At 52.6% G+C, this 15,707-nt stretch overlaps 1 protein-coding gene across 1 annotated transcript in view; it reads right to left on the bottom strand.

Annotated features, from left to right (window-relative positions):
- PLXND1 (plexin D1) overlaps nucleotides 1-15,707 on the bottom strand; it is an 83,700-nt gene that overhangs the window by 63,881 nt on the left and 4,112 nt on the right. The gene's annotated exons all lie outside the window — the stretch shown is intronic.

Here is a 15,707-nt window from a genome sequence, read left to right as displayed (position 1 = left end):
CTGGCACTCAGGATCGGCGCTCAGGAACGCACAGGGCCACACTCAGCTGTGACAGCTGCAAGCCCAGCAGCCATCTCCCACTCCTCTGTTCTCAAACAAAAGGTGAAGCAAAAAAGTTTCTCCAATAAAAGAACTCAAAATATTATTTCCATGCTAGTAAGTCAGGAAGTGACTAAGAGAGCCAAAGGGTGTGTGGGGGAAACTTGTTGGCGACTCTCAGGACTGTAAATCCTGGCTCTGATCTTGCTGCTACTGCAGTCAGCAGCAAAATTTCCATTGATCTTCCACTGGGATGGGATGTGATGGAGGAGCTGCTGAGCAGGAGGAGGAGCTGCTAAGCAGGAGGAGGCACCGTGCTGCAGGACACAGAGGGAAGAGCCGCGGCTGCAAACCTCTGCCCAGAATGGCTGGAGCCAGCGACCCGTCCAGCCTCAGCCCACAGCCACTCACTGTGCCCTGGGGAGCAAGCACAGCTGTGCCCTGTGCCCAAGACCACAAGATGCTTGTTATCTGCCTACGGCTTCTGCTCTCAAGCTGTTCCTCGAAGCTCTGGGGGAGCAGGAACTGCCTTTGCTACAGAAAAATTAAGACAGCAGGACGGCAGGTGCTGCAGCTCAAGCAGGTGCCTGGCTCCAGCAGAACCACCCCAGTGAGCGGCACCGCCGGGGTTGGCCCCAGCAAGCAAGCTGCCCGGCACAAGGGCCGGCAACCAGGGGCACAGGGCCAGTATCAAGGCTCCCGTGTCAATTCATGATCAGGTGCCAAGGGGCAAAGGCAGGGTACAACTGTTAAGGACTCCTCACCTTGAGCCTTGTCCACAAGCATGCATTTGGCTCATCTGGCCCAAAGCAAGACAACAGACTTCACTATCCTGCGCTAAATTAATTAACACAGTTGCCGCGTGACAGCAGCATTTGAAAACAGGACCGATGCCTCGTTCCTCTTGCCCTGTCGAGACACACCCAAGATTTATGACCGCTCTCACCCCCAATCCTCTGAGGATTTCCTTACAATTTCTGCTCAGACAATGTGGATGGATTCAACAATGTCTGAACATCACAACAGTCTCACTGCTGACAATTCACATCCTGCAGCAGCTTTTATGAAGTGCTGTGGGTGCAGCTGAAGTCCTTCAAGTGACGGGCATGTTTCAAGGGCCATTACCACATCATCTACAGTGTCATTTCAGGCTCATCTTAAGAGAAGCTACAATTCTACCACTGCACCGTCACCCCTCTGGGGGCAGGGGCTGGCGCTGCGGGGTGGGTACAAAACTCTAGGCAAAGGACCGACGGTGGACTGCAGCCCACACCCCTAGAACTAAGCACATTTTACACCTTACAGAACTCAGCCATAACGTGGATATTCCTTCCGAAATAATCATCAGGAGTGCTAATTTAAGCAGAACAAATGCAAGGATTTGAGGCCATGCCTGTTAAGAAACTGGACCACGTGCTTCCAGTAGGCAAGAGAAGTTGACAACCAGCCTGTTCAGCAGTCCCTCCTCCCTGGGCTCAGTGTGCCAGGGCCTGTATTTTAATTCCGTTATTATCGTTATTATTTCATTAATGGAACCAAACTAAATCTTCAGCTCTCCCCTCTCTCCAGACGGTTTAGAAGATTAGGCAAATCTTCAGGCTTTGCAGCGAGAGCATGAGACCTGGGCAGGACCACCCCTCCGCTCTGGCCCCAGTGTGGGATGCACCTCCCGCCTGGTGCCTGGCCACCGGTCTTGGGTTGGTGCCACACGAGAGCAACACATCCCTGGACAGAAACGGTGAAGAAACTTGTTCAAACCCACAATGTATGTGAAGCAGCTGGGTTGTGTCTCCAGGAGCAAGGGACGGCACCCCCCAACAGGGTTGGCAGACCCCCACCCCAGGGCCAGTGACTGCTCTGCAGTGGCCGGGGCTGGCCCATGGAGTGGCAGCCAGTGTGGGGACCGCAGGACATGGCACTGCCACTCCTCCTCTTCACATGGGAGAAGGCAGCAGCAAACCTTACCAGGCTGGGTGGAACCGCAGTGCCAGCCCCCGCTCTGTCTCTTGCAGCAGCCGGTCGGCACTGGCCTCCCAAGTACCCGGTGCCATCAGACCCACAGCACCCACAGCAGGCAATCCCCCCGTTCTGCGGATACCAGGCTCACACCCCTGCCCAGAGGGAGCGCGCCGCTGAGACCATCCAGAGCTCGCTTCCCTGCTGCTGGAGCAGCACAAGCACACTGCCACCAATGGTAGACTGGGTCCTCTCCGTGAAACCACCCTGACCTCAGTCCCCTGCGCTCCAGCAGACACCAGACCCTGCGTCCACTGCTGCCGCTGGGCGCATCAGATGTGCAGTAACAAAGACTGATTTGAAAAACTTCCTCTGCTGAAGCAGGTGCCAAGCAGGAGGCAACACACTCAGAGCTGCAGCCCAGCTCACATGGGACCGAGACGAAAGGATCAAGTGTTGTGGATGCAAGTGACTTGTTGCTAAAGGCATTTTGCAGTTTTACAGAATTTCATTTTATTAAAAAATAAAATTGCAGCCCAAATTCTTAAGCGTGTGTGCTCCCCGCCACCCTGCAACGGGGCAACATACCTTTTTAAAACCATACAGAGGAAACGGCAGGCCGTTTACCTTTCTGATTTAATGGTCCCTTCCATTCACAGCCAGACCTTTAAAGATGCACTTGGGTTTACTTATTTGTCTCGGGGATGATTATCTCTAGCCCCTCCTCATTACTCTTTACCATATTAATCATCTGAAGCTCACAAGGCTCCTTCCTGCTGGGAAACTGAGGCACAGAGGAACCTCAGGACACCTGGGAGCCTGAGGGATGCTCAGGACCTCGCCCCCACAGCAGCTGCCCACAGAGCCAGTACCGGCATTTGTCTGCCAGCAGCTTCACCACCCCCCAGCCCAAAGGACACAGCCCTTTCTTCTCACAGGTGGCCAAAATCACGGGAAGTTCCTTATCTGCTCCCCTGCCCGCTTATAAATCACACATTTCAGAGCTAATATCAGCGCAAAGTGTTTTCCACGGTAAACAGGATATTGTAACGCAGGCCAAGCTTTATTTTGGCCCCAAACATCCTTCCTCTGAAACACCTTTCTTTACATGACATCAGCTCTTCCAACAGACGGGCAGGAGGAGACATACGGTGTTTCCCTCTCTCAGGTCCCAGCATGGGGTGACACACTGTGCTGCTGCTGTCTGTATGCCACAGCACCAAGGGGACATCTTAACTCTGTCACGTTACAGTAAACAGGATACGATGAAGTCACATCCTTCTGCAGGCACCAGGCAATCACTGCAGCTGGGGAAACCGCACTTAAAGGTTGGGCTAAAAGGCTTTCACCACGCGGAATGGGTTAAATCTCACTCAGTCTTAAATCAAACTGCCCTACCCTGAAGCAGACAAAGCACAAAAGTTTTCTTCCAAATCTGATCCCCTTCTATCACCTGCATTTTACAACAACCCCGTGGTCATTTTCTATACTGCCACCATTCTTCTTGCTGCGCGCTCCGGATACCCAGTAACCCATGGGCACCTCTAGGTTCAAATCCTTCTGCACCCAAAACATTTGACTCTGCCACTTTGCCCCGGGTGCAAGCTGGAGACAACCCACAGCCAGCACCAGCCCAGCAGCGCCGCTCTCACCCTGCGCACTTGCGAGGAGGGCATACTCAGGATTTCTTCAAATTTCACACGTGATATAAATTAGTTCAAACCAAGGAGCCACATCTAAGAGGAGGGTTACTCAGATTAACCCCTGAGCGTGATTGCAAAAACAAAGCGGGACAGAGATAAAAGATTTCCAGCCACATCAGAGCTCAAGTTTCAGCTATTTTCACGGTGCAAGTTCAGTTCTTTATCCCAGGCCTAAAAGGAGCAGAAAAAGCGATTTCCCAGAATTTCCACTACAACTCCCCAGCCCTGGGCACTGCACCCCAGAGGCAGGCGTGCAGGATGTCCCTTCAGGAAGGAAGTCAGCTGGAAACAGAAGGAGGAAGAGGAGTGGTGAGGCAGCACTCAGGAAAACCATGAAACGTACAGATTTCTGCATCCTGTGTTTGTGACTTTAAAAATAGTTCTTAAGCAAAGATGGAGTTTATTTCTGAATCAAAAGCAGGCTGCAGTTCAGAAAAAAAGCCCTGCAGCTTTTGCTTTCAGCCAGGCTTTTCTGACTCCACTGCAGCGGGTTGGAAAGCTTCGCCCAGCAGCAGTCAGTGGGAAGGGACTCCGGCCCCTTTCATGCATCCTATCAGAGTGGATTAAAGTGTCGGCTTCTAGCAGGCCTGGAGTCCTGGGAAAATGACACAGCCAGCATCCGATAATCCGCTCCAAACTTGTTGATTTGTGGGACTTAGCCATCGTCTTCATAGGCTCAAAATTTGGCAGTTGCTCCCACACAACTGACATTTTCAGGCCATTAAAGTCTGTGATAAAAGGGCTCTAGTTTTATCTCTCTCCTTCCTTAACATAAACCATTAGGCTTTTATTAACATTTAGGTATGACTCAGGGAAATCTCTGACTGCAGAGGGAATATGCAAAATAATTCGGATGCTGTCCAAAGAGAACAGCAGGACACGGACTTAAAAGTTGAACAGTAGGGAGAGGCTAAAAAGCCAATGTGGAAATACTGCACAGACACCATAGGGAAACGGGCAGAGAGATGGTGGCAAGGCAGCCCGGCTGCATTACGATAACATAAAGTACAAGCTCTTCTCTGTGTCAAGCAGAACCCAGACTGGCCACGCAACCCCTCCCAGGCAGAGCCCATTCATCCCGGAGCCCCCCACCCCCTGTGCTGCCAGCAGTTTGTACACACAATCACGCGTTTATCTGCTGGAGCGTCGCAACCAGAGCTGTCAAAACCAGGCTTTTTGGGATGCCTGGAAGAAAATGTCATCCTCAGAAGAGGACTCTACTGTTAAGGCACTTGAGACGTAAGCAGTCTCTAATTGTAGTGCTGCTGTAAGGGCAGCCATTATAAGAGAGCCTCTCTAACTTCCCATCCTATTTCTTTGGCAACAGGAGGCAAATCAACATGCACTCTTGGCCAGTCGAGGCACTCGGGCTGAGAACCTCTGATAAAATGAATCTTGCTGAATTTTTCTCGAGAATCATCCACACTAAGCAATCAGCACCCCCACAGCACAGCAGATGTCCTTAAAAAAAAAAAGCTTAAAATGAGATTTGCACCCTGGTTTCACTGTTTGCTTAGACTACAAGTTTCTTGAGCAAGGCAGCGGTGATTTTGCAGCGTTTCGCACATTTGCACAGTGTCAACCTGGTTCACAGTGCTCTGCAAGCCAGCAGTGTGACACCAGTACCAGGCTGTCCAAACACCCATCTGACTGCTCTTAGGAGCCACCTGGACCACGTCCTGCCTGCAGGGAGCCCTGGCCCCAGCTCCATCGAGCCACCAGCTTTTCCAGCCAGATGGCATTGAGACATGGCAGCAGACAGTGCCCCAAGGCGAAAATCAGCACTGCCCAAGTAATGCCAGGGGCCTGTCCACACCTGCAGGACCTGCCCAGATGCTCCCCTGAGCACAAGAGCCACGCGGCAGCAGCCCTTGGGACCCCTCCTGCAGACCTGTGTGTTGGGTCATTCCCTGGGAGACCAAAACGATCCACATGCAGCCCTGCATGCCTCGCCCCGGCACAGACAACACCTGGGACAACTATTGCCTCCAGCCCCAAACTGGGAAAGTCAATGTCTTGCTGAAGAGGAGTAATTGCTAATGAAAAACTACCACCAGCTTCCCTCTGTCAAAAGCGCCAGGAAGCACCACTCCCCGGCCAAACGCGCGTCCGCCACACCACAGCCAGCGGCACCAGCAGCAGAGCTGCATCGGCCGCCTGGAGAGAAAAATGACCGTGTCAGCGCACCCGCTCCTCCCTCCACCGCAGACAAATGCCACCTCATGCCGGAAAGCATTCCTTTGGCTTCTGCTGAGCTCCTGATGCCTGGCAGTTTTTCAGCTTCTTATCTTAATTTTTATTTTAGAGGAAAGCTTTTTTCCCCCCGTCTTATAAAACTCATTCTTCCCTCTCTCTACTCTCAACTTCAACCCTTTTCTTTCCTGCCAGCTCCTAACATTCACTCTCGGCAGTTTCACATGGGACATGCACCTGATTAAAACGACTGAAGAATTCAGGCTTGTGTCCCTTGTGTGAAGGCAGCAGAGCAAGCTGGGAAGGATGCTCAGCAAGCACAGGACCGGCAGCCGTTGGGGAAGGCAGGGCGCAGCAAGCACTCTGCAGGCAAGCGGTTCTCTTGGACTCTGCATCTCCTTAGACCTGTTCTGTGCTGCACAAGAATTACTTGGGAACCTGCACAATCAGAGGCACAAGATGCCTGGCAGCCCCGGGTGCCCATGTCACTTGCCCTGCCCTTCACTGATCTCTGAGTTTTTGGTAATGGTCGAGGTGCTTGCCCGTTGGAAGGTGATGGGCTTGGCAGACCGTGTGCCTGAAGCCAGACTCGGGACCAGAGCTGACCCGACAGGCTGAGCCCACCAGCCCCCTGAAAGCAAAGGAGAAACTGTTTTAGGTGAGTCTGCAAAGAGACAGGCCTGCAGCCAGCTCAAGGCCAAGCCTGGGTCTGGCCCAACCATTGCATCTAAGTGGCAGCAGCCACATTTGCTCCTGCCGTGACCGCAGACCTCAAACCACCAGAGGTGAGGGGGGGGTTGGAAATGCCGCAAGATGCTCCCAGCACTGTCTCTCATCTCAGAGGGCAAATGACAAGCTCTGGCTGCTGTTCCAGCAGTGGCAACCCTCACACACACCTGCTCGGCTGCTGCCTGCAAGAACCCGCCTCGGAGGGAAGATGCAGGTGAGCCCAAGGGCTGGGACAGGACCAGGGAAGAGCTGGGCTGTAGGCAAAGCCAGTCAGCCTGCTTACAGTGAGGCCAAAGCCTGACAACCGCTGGGACAAGCACAGACTTCCTGCGGCCATCCAGCCTCTGCTGCGTCACTGCAGGTGCAGGAGGAAAGGACAGGGGGTGTCTACAATGTGAGCCCTCCTTGGGGTGTTAGGGAGGATGTAAGAGCCCTGAGGAGTCCCCAGAGGCTCCAGTCTCAGCTCCAGTGGTGGCACTGAAGCCGGACGCATGCAGCTAGACAGTGTGATCACCCCCTTGGTCTCCTCTGCCGCATCCTCCAGCAGGAACTGGCTAGACTTGTGGCCATCCACCACCCCAGCAGCCCCAGCCCCATCGTGCTGACCCTGAGGCTGAACAACTGGTAAAGAACACTGAGGGCAATGTGGACAGGAGCCTGGCAGGACCTGCTCTGCACACCCAGCCCCCGGGACACCTCCCGCCAGCCCAGGCAGTCCAAGCACGGGTCTCCTTCCTTGCTCCACGCGAGCCGGGGGTCTGGCACACATCGGTACTTCATGCTGCAGGGAGCTGAAGCAGCACATGCAACTGCACGGGGAGCTCATAAAAAAGTAGCACTCTTTTAACTGAAATTACACATCCTTCATGCCACCAGGAAGACCGGTCAAGCTTATTATGTTAGCTTTCATCCTGCATTAAATACAATACTTCAGATTATACAATCAAATCCCTCAGGAATGGGCAAGCAGAGGGATTAACGAACAACAGGCTCCAAAGGGGTTGTCATAGCCAAAATAACATGCATTTAAGCAGCAAGAGTTTGTATGTCCTTTAAATTCCCCCCTGTTGGAAACACGGCTCCTCTGCCCCGCTCCCCAGGGACAAGGAGCAGAGCAGATCAGACAAGCGTGCCTCGTCCCAAGGACACCCACACCGCTCTCAAAGCCAAACTAACATGTCACCCTCAAAACTGTTTGCAGTAAGACAGCTGATTTATTCAGGCTGTATTTTCTTAGCTGCTCTTCCCTTGGGAGAGCCCCCCTTTCCACCACTCAAGCTGTGTTTCTCATTTATGTTGAGCTTTGGCTTCAGCAACCAATCTCAAACTATTCAAACTCCTTCTCACAGGGAGGAGAGTCCTGGGTGAACTGTGAGTTTGGTTCCTCAGTCTTTGGGGGTTATTTTTTTACTATTGCTACTACTAACACTTAGCACTTTACATGCTCTGAAGGCATATCTGTGTGACTCAGGGCTGAAAAAAATCATCCATTAAAGTAACAACTTCTTACCTAACACAACTGGTCTTTTGCATGTGTCAGTTCAAATCTGCATTTAGCAACAGTTTATAGGAAATGTTTTCCTGTATCTTCCTCATTACCTCTGCCAAAATCATTTAAGCTCAGATATAACGAGCAGAACTCTACTTTTATGCATCCTCAGTAAAACCTGCCCCTGAACGGTAGCGCTGCCCCACACCGCCGTGCCGCAGAGGCATCCTCCACGGGTACCACTGTGCGCTTCGCCTGCTCAGCAGCCTTGGCACCGGCGTCCAGAAACAAAACAACACTGCTTGCTCCAGCACCCAGCCAGCTGCGGTAGCTTGGCATGGCAAGGTTGAAAAAAGCCTTTTTGCTCATTAACCAAGCACTCCAAATGCAGAAGTAACCAAGGCATAAAGATATGGTCTACGGCAGATGCACTGCTTCCCCAGCTCACAGCTGTACCCTTCCTACACCCTTAACACACGAGACAGAGACCTCCACCCTCATTTTCGGGACTGAGAAAATTCAGGTAAACAGGTTAAAAGGATGGTTATGGGAAGTGCGAAGAATTAAGGCCCTCTAACCTGCGGCCAGCCCCTGGACTCACAGAGACACAGCCTCCTCTCACAGGCGGCGCTTGTACAAAGCCGAAGACATTCTCCAGACACCTCACCGAAAGCATTGTGCCTGTTGACTTTCCAGTATTGCATCTCTCCCCACCTGTCCCTCCCAGCTAGGAAATTAGAATCAGTAGAATAATTTCAAAGTTTGTTAAAAATCAGTGGTCCTACTGGATTCAGCAACTGAGCACCTCTCTTCCTTGGTTGATGTATGGAAGGCTTTCCTTTTCTCTACCATTTTTTATCTTGTCTTCAAGATTTACAGGTGCTTCCAAAGCTGTTTGGAAAGATCCACTGAGCTTTGTAGCTTGCCATGACAGCAAATCTCAGCAAAAAATGACACTACAGTTAGCAGATCCCAGGAATATAACACTGCAACCCCAGCTCTTCCCTGAAACTTTAAACCTTTCTTCAGCAGCTTATTTGACAGTGGCCAAGGAGCATTTCCAGTCAGGGAGCCCCAGTGTGCTGAGAGGCCAGCGCTCTCCTGGCAGGGGGAATCCCAGGAGGAATGCATGGGAACACCCATCCCAGCCTTCTGCTGTGTGGCTCACCCCAGGGATGCGCGCGATTCAAACCAAATGAAAAAGTGCGGGGAAGAAATCATCTGCATCAGTTGCTCTCCAGACATGGATATCTGTCCCCTCAAGCAGAGATTCAGCCACAATTTCCTTCCCACATAATGACCTGCCATACTGATTGCTGAAAGCCCAACCAGAGCCCACTCCTTGCAAGAGCCAGCTCCCAGATTTGGGTCCACCACTCTCCGAAGAACAGCATGCAGCAGCACACCAGTCCTGGTGCCTTGGTACCGCTTGCAGTTCCTGTCTGGATCCACGAAATGTACTGAAGGATGGCAGGGACTCACGCATCTAACTTGGAAAATGCTATTTTATTTTACATTTAAAACCCCTCATCTTTCACATCTCCTCTTCTTCATCAACTGCTATCATTGTACTGCAAACATTTCCCAACTATTCCTAAAAAGTTCACTCTACACACAACTGTTTTCTAGAACATGCCAGGTTTTCAATGGCCCCTTTTAATTAGGCAATCCACCAGCGATGGCTTTTGGCCACTAGCAACTCAGAACCCACTGAATGTTGGCAGCAGTCAGCAGACGGTGGGATACAAATCTAATAGCTGAAGGGCTCTGCTCCAGAAGGGAGCAGTACGAAGCAGAAAAATACTTTAAACAGAGATGAGACAAAAACGGGAGAACAAGTTCCAAATTTCCTTCAAATGATAGAGGTACATATCTGCAAAATCCAGACTTTCAGGCATCTTTGCTTCTGGGTTAGAATGAAAATATTTGTATTCCAGCACCATTATGCGATGCATAAGCCACAGACATCTTGTCAGAGCAATGACCCTCCAATGGTTCAGATTCAAAAAATGGGCAGCCTTGCTCCCACAGCTGGTTCTGCCTGGCCAGGCTGCTGCTGCCTCCCGCTGTCGGTGGCACAGCAGCCGGTACAGGTTTGGTGGCTGCAGATCCAAACACAAGTCTGCAGCTTCACCGAGACCTGAGACTCAAACTGTGCTTTGCGCCCTGGACTCAACCAGCCTCACCAGGAGCCCTGAGCTCGCTCTGGGTCCCGCAGCTCTTGTGGCCCCGCTCACCCATGCAGCGGCACCCTTGGGAGCAAGGCAGAAAACCCAGGCACTGCCACCCTGGCCAGGCCACCTTCAGAGGAGGGCACAGCAGAATGACAGTCCCAGTATGGAAAAAGCCTGGAGATCCAAGTTAACTCCTGTCCCACTGCCCACTGAAGAAACACCCCAAGCCAACACACGCCTTGTCCCACCCACCCCTCACCTGCAAAGGCTGTGCTTATCTGTAACTCATTCCCTTCAAACATCAATGCATCCTGAACTGGAGGGAGGCACAGGGGCTGGCAACAGCAGATCAGCTCTGCTCACACCACAGGCCATCACTGCTGCACCACTGTTGCTGCAGGATGCCATGGCCCCTGTGCCCCCTGCCCCTGGGGACATCCTGGTCCCAATCTCAGCACAGATCTGTGAGGAGCCAGTGTACGCTCCCCACACTGGACAAGCCCCACTGACACTCAGTGGGTAACGAGGCCAAATCATCTCACAGGCTTTGATACCAGCTGGGCTCATCAGTGCACCACAACTAACAGGGGCTCATCCAGGCTCTGTTTGATCGGGGCCTTCTCGGGAGTGAGCTGTCCCACGGCCCCACCAGCCCCACTCTGCCGGAGTGGCAGCTGCCAGCAGAGCTGCTATCCAGATGTTAGAAATTAGTACTGCTCCCTCTGCTCAAAAATGTCAATAAATTCTACCAGTCTCCCAAAGTGGGAGATTGCCATCGACAGCCTGCCACCTCCTCCACTTGCTGCAACGTGTTAGAGCCAACTTGAAAAGAAAATATGGACTTGCAGTCACTTCTTTACCAACCCAACAAGAAAACAAAACAATAAAGAAATAGAAAAGCAAAGTGGATCCCTCCTGCAGCTGCAGGGGTTGGCTCACCCCGCCTGCTGCGCCATGCCCATGCCGGCTATGTGTGCTGGGGGGACGGTGGCACTGCAGCACCCCAGCACTCGGGACCTCAATTCAAACCCTGACGCAGCCACCCATCATCAATGACAAGGCATCGGCCAGGTGGCTCTGACCACCTACTTCCCCCTGTGAGAAGTGGGCAGTAACGCTCCCCCAGCACGGACTGGTGCACTGTGCTGAGGCTGCGCAACGACAAACGGATCTGGGAGCGCACGGGGCTGCAGCCACACCACAGGCACAGCCCTGTCGCTCCTTGCACAAGGTGCACAGCATGGGCAGTCACGCCTCCGGGCATCAGCTGCATGCCCCGGGGCACGGAGCAGTTTCTTCCTCCCGGTCAAGAACGCTGACCCCTGTCCATCACCTCCTTGGTGCAAACAAGCAGTCAGGTGCCTGCGCGTGCCATCCCTGTCACTGAGGAGCTGCCAGCCACGACCGGCGACCCCTCGCACATGCCACACATGAGCCTGAGCCGGGAGGCACAGCCACGCTGCTGTAGGTAGTACATGGTGGCACTCAGGTGGTTATAATTGATTGTTTCCAACGGCTGCTCGTTCTAGCTTGCCTAGGTGTTTGCATTCAATTACCACAGCCAGGGGCTCAGACGTATTATGTTTCCAACAACTTGCTGGAAGAGGTCATCAGGCCAGAATATCACAACAGTGCCGTTGCCTGTGACTTTGAATAGGCACCTGTTGGGATTTACAAGGTGTAGCGACGTGTTTTTACAGCATTCCCAGGCACCCATCCACATCTCTAGGTGCCTTATTCACGCCTCCAGGTGCCCGCAGCCCCACCAATCTTCTCTCTCAATCACTATAAAGTAGACTTTGAAAAATCAGAAAAGAGATGGCAAATTCCTTCATCTCCACCCACCGAGGACACAGAGCCAAGCTAGGACCAGTCAGAGCTCCTAGCGAGCAGGCTCATGATCACACGTGGGAACCAAACACTTGCCCTGGAGAACACCTGGGGCTACACAGACAGGGTTGAGAACCCGTGAATGAAGAGACTGCTGTTGAGGTACGATCACCACCTCCATACGGTCATGTGAGCACCTCTCCGGAGTGCTCCAGTGTCCTCCCAGCTGTGATGTACCTTCCACACGCAACACTGGACTTGGCCAAAATGATCCCTTCCCTGTTCCTCACCTAAACCACTATTTAGTTACAGGAAATGTAATGAGCTCAATGGATCAGTTAGTCTGAGTGCCAAGCTCCCAAGAAGGACAAGGTCTGCGCAGCTGGCTGTGGTTCCAGCTCTCCAGAAACCCGCGGAACAGCTCTGATCCCCCTCTGCCAAGGGACCTGGCATCAGCCAGCACCATGGTCCCAAGGCTCCATCTGCCACAGCCAGGAGCTGCTTTCTGTTCTCTCACCTAAAGCAGCACAACTCCTGGCTTCCAGGCACAGAAAATTCTGCCACCCCAACCGACTTTCCCTTTGCAATTTGGGATCTGTTTGAGCTTCACATGCAAAGCAGGGGTGAGCCCCAGGGCTCCCGGGTGGTGCGTTCCCACCACCCACCTTTGTCTTGGGGGCACAGACCCGCTCCCTGGGAGACTCTCCTGTGCCAGGGCTGCGCCAGGCCCCGGCAGCAGGAAAGCCCCCGGGCACAGGCAGCCCACAAAGCTGAGCCTGCCTTCCCAAGAAGGAAAAGATTCACACGGCTCCGGCTCTGCCTGTGAGTGCTTGGACTGCGAGCAGAAGGTCATACTTCCACAGAAATTCCCAAGGAAACATACCCAGCAGTTGCCCACAGCTGGCTAATACCAGGTGAGAGACAGAGCCGGTACACAGTACTCAGGTCTGGGTCTGAAGTCTTGCAAAGCCCGGCAAAGCTCAGGCTGTGGCTTGAACCTCTCATCTCGGGCATCTCAGGTCCTGCCATCCCTTCCGTGGGCAGACCTGCCCCTCACCACCCAGCCCTCGGACAGCGTGTTGGAGGGACACCAACTTCCCACTGCTTGTAAAACGACATCCAGAAGCAAAACAAATTACAGTGATATAACAGCACAGCGCAGCTTGGCAGTAACAGGGTATTTGCATTTTCAGGTGCGTGCTAGCAACTCCAAACACAACGCGTTCCGTGAAAAGCAGAAATTAAGCCTGATACAAGAACTCCTGCCTCGTTTTTAATGTAGAAATTAAGTGTAAATTCCCAGTTTCCTTTCTGTGGGTAATCCTCCGGATTTATTTGAGTAGATGTAAGGTTAGAGCACATTTATTTTCATGTTTGGAATTTCTAAATTAGTATAAACCAGCACTTCAAAGTAACTCAGCTCCTATAAAACCCAATCCCATGGAGATGCCACAGTCTATTTGGACAGTAAGTAGATGCTTTGTCATATTCCCACGTGTATATGAGGGTTTTTTTTTCTTTGGGAACATTTTCTAACTGGTTTCAAACCACATTTCCATGCCCAGGCATACATATATACTGAGACTGTTTATACAGTCTAGCCAAGGAGTTCATTTTATTTAACAACCCGCTATAGTAAAGCTCACTGGTGGGTGTCTCATCATTACACCACAAAACACTGTGCTCAATGAGCATGCAGGATCTGACACAAAGCCACAAGAGCCAGAAACTTGAGAATTAATGCTGAAACGCATCATTATCCCATGCCGTCGTGCCTATGTTTTCCAGCACAGAAAACAAACCGGATTTTCAGCCTTTTTTGAGTTGCAGACCCCGAAACATTTCCCAGGAGAGACACAGATCCCTGGCTAGCAAATCTAAGCCTAACGAATACAAGCCTGCTTTCCCCCATTACCTCTCTGGGAGTTTTTAGAAGGAGAGCATGGGGCTCGGCGCAGAAACCACAGAAGACAAGGAGTCCAGCACAGCTGGGAGCGTGGGATGGGGTTACCAGCTCAGCTTTTCCTCAAGTGTGCTTGTTTGTCACGCGGTGCATTTTACTTTGTGTTAAACTCAGACCCCCAAGTCAGCCACCACTTGGACACCCATAGTGGGAAGGTTTGCAGAGATGCCTGGAAACCCACTCGCTTGCCCTTCTGCTGTGGCCACGTCCAGGAGAGCAGGGCTCGGACTGCCTGGCAGCCGTCCTCATTTCCCTGGCCAAAAAGACAGCTGCCAGCTGGAGCAGCACGAAGGTACCCGACCGTGTCTCCCTGCCTCAAACACCAGACCAAGAGACAGGGCAGTGGCGAGGGGATGCCATGGAGGCTTCACTCTGCTGAGACGTAGCAATGAGACAGCATATGGCCACCCGTGCCACAGGAATGGACGTACTTCTATTTTCAGTGGTGTTGAGGCGGGAGGTGCTGGGACACCCCACACAGCTCCTCTCGGGCCAGTGGGAAGCCAGGGTCAGGGTCTAACTAGCTCTGCTTTCACAAGGGCTCTGGCATGCCACATCTGCGCCATGCTCCAGCCACACAGCCAGTGTGACCTTCAAGCCTACTGGGCAGCAATCCTGCTCGGGCAGAACAGTGCAAACATGAAGTAAACCTACTCGGTGGCCTCAGGATTTGATAAGCTCTGTCAGTGCATCAAGCTGCAAATGATGTTAAAGACAGTCTGCTACAGACAGCTCATACTCCTCTCCTGGGGTCTCGGGTCCAAATTCCACCCAGGCTTCGAGTGGGCAAAATGCAGCAGTGACTCTGTGCGAGTATTTCATTTTAACTGCATGCGTTACAAAGATAGCCCAGTATTTGACACAAAATTCATTATAAAAAGCTATTTCTGTTGAGGGAAAGCAATCCTAGAGCTCACCCACTCACTCTGAGTACAAGAACCCAATCAAACTAAATCCTTCCCTAATACATCCTCCTTCCCCTAAGCTGCCGCTGCAAATTCACCTCCTTGGTAAATGACTTTACAGGAGGACTCACCGAGAACAACCAACCAGCCTCCACCCTTGACCCACACTATCCTCGTCTGCACATTTTCTCCACGTCTCACAAAGTCGTTAAGCATGTGCTTAATTGCAAGTTAGCTCCTCCATCAAAGCAGCAGGCCCGCTCCCGGGCCAAGCTGGTGACTCCCCATGCCCAGCCTGGGAGATGCAGGCTAAGGGGCCAGCGGGGCTCCCCTGCCAGCCAGCAGAGACATGCAGTCCCCAGGTCCACCCATCCCCTCTCCGCAGCCCCCCACGTGGCCAGTCCCAGGCAGTCAGTGAGAGCTGAACAAGGAGCTCCCACCATGCCAGCCACAATTGCTGGAGAGTGCTCCCCTGCACAGGAACGAAGCCCCTCTGTGCAGTGCCAGCCTCCCATCAGACCTCTCCTCACGATGCTGAGGGGTAACGAGCCTGGCCCCTCATTGGTGAGCGCTGCTGCAGCAGTGCCGTGGGGACAGCCAAGGGATGGCCGATGTGCAAAGGGCCCGCTCCAAACCCCCATCACTGGCAGCAGAGTGTTGCAGCTCCCCGGCTGAGTCACAGCCGAGTGCTGAAGAGGAGCATTCAATTAGACAGAAGAGCACACA

Source organism: Falco naumanni, chromosome 4 (assembly GCF_017639655.2).
Source record: "Falco naumanni isolate bFalNau1 chromosome 4, bFalNau1.pat, whole genome shotgun sequence".
NCBI classification, from domain to species: domain Eukaryota; kingdom Metazoa; phylum Chordata; class Aves; order Falconiformes; family Falconidae; genus Falco; species Falco naumanni.
The sequence above is the reverse complement of the archived record's forward strand: the minus strand, read 5'-3'. Positions and strand labels throughout refer to the sequence as shown.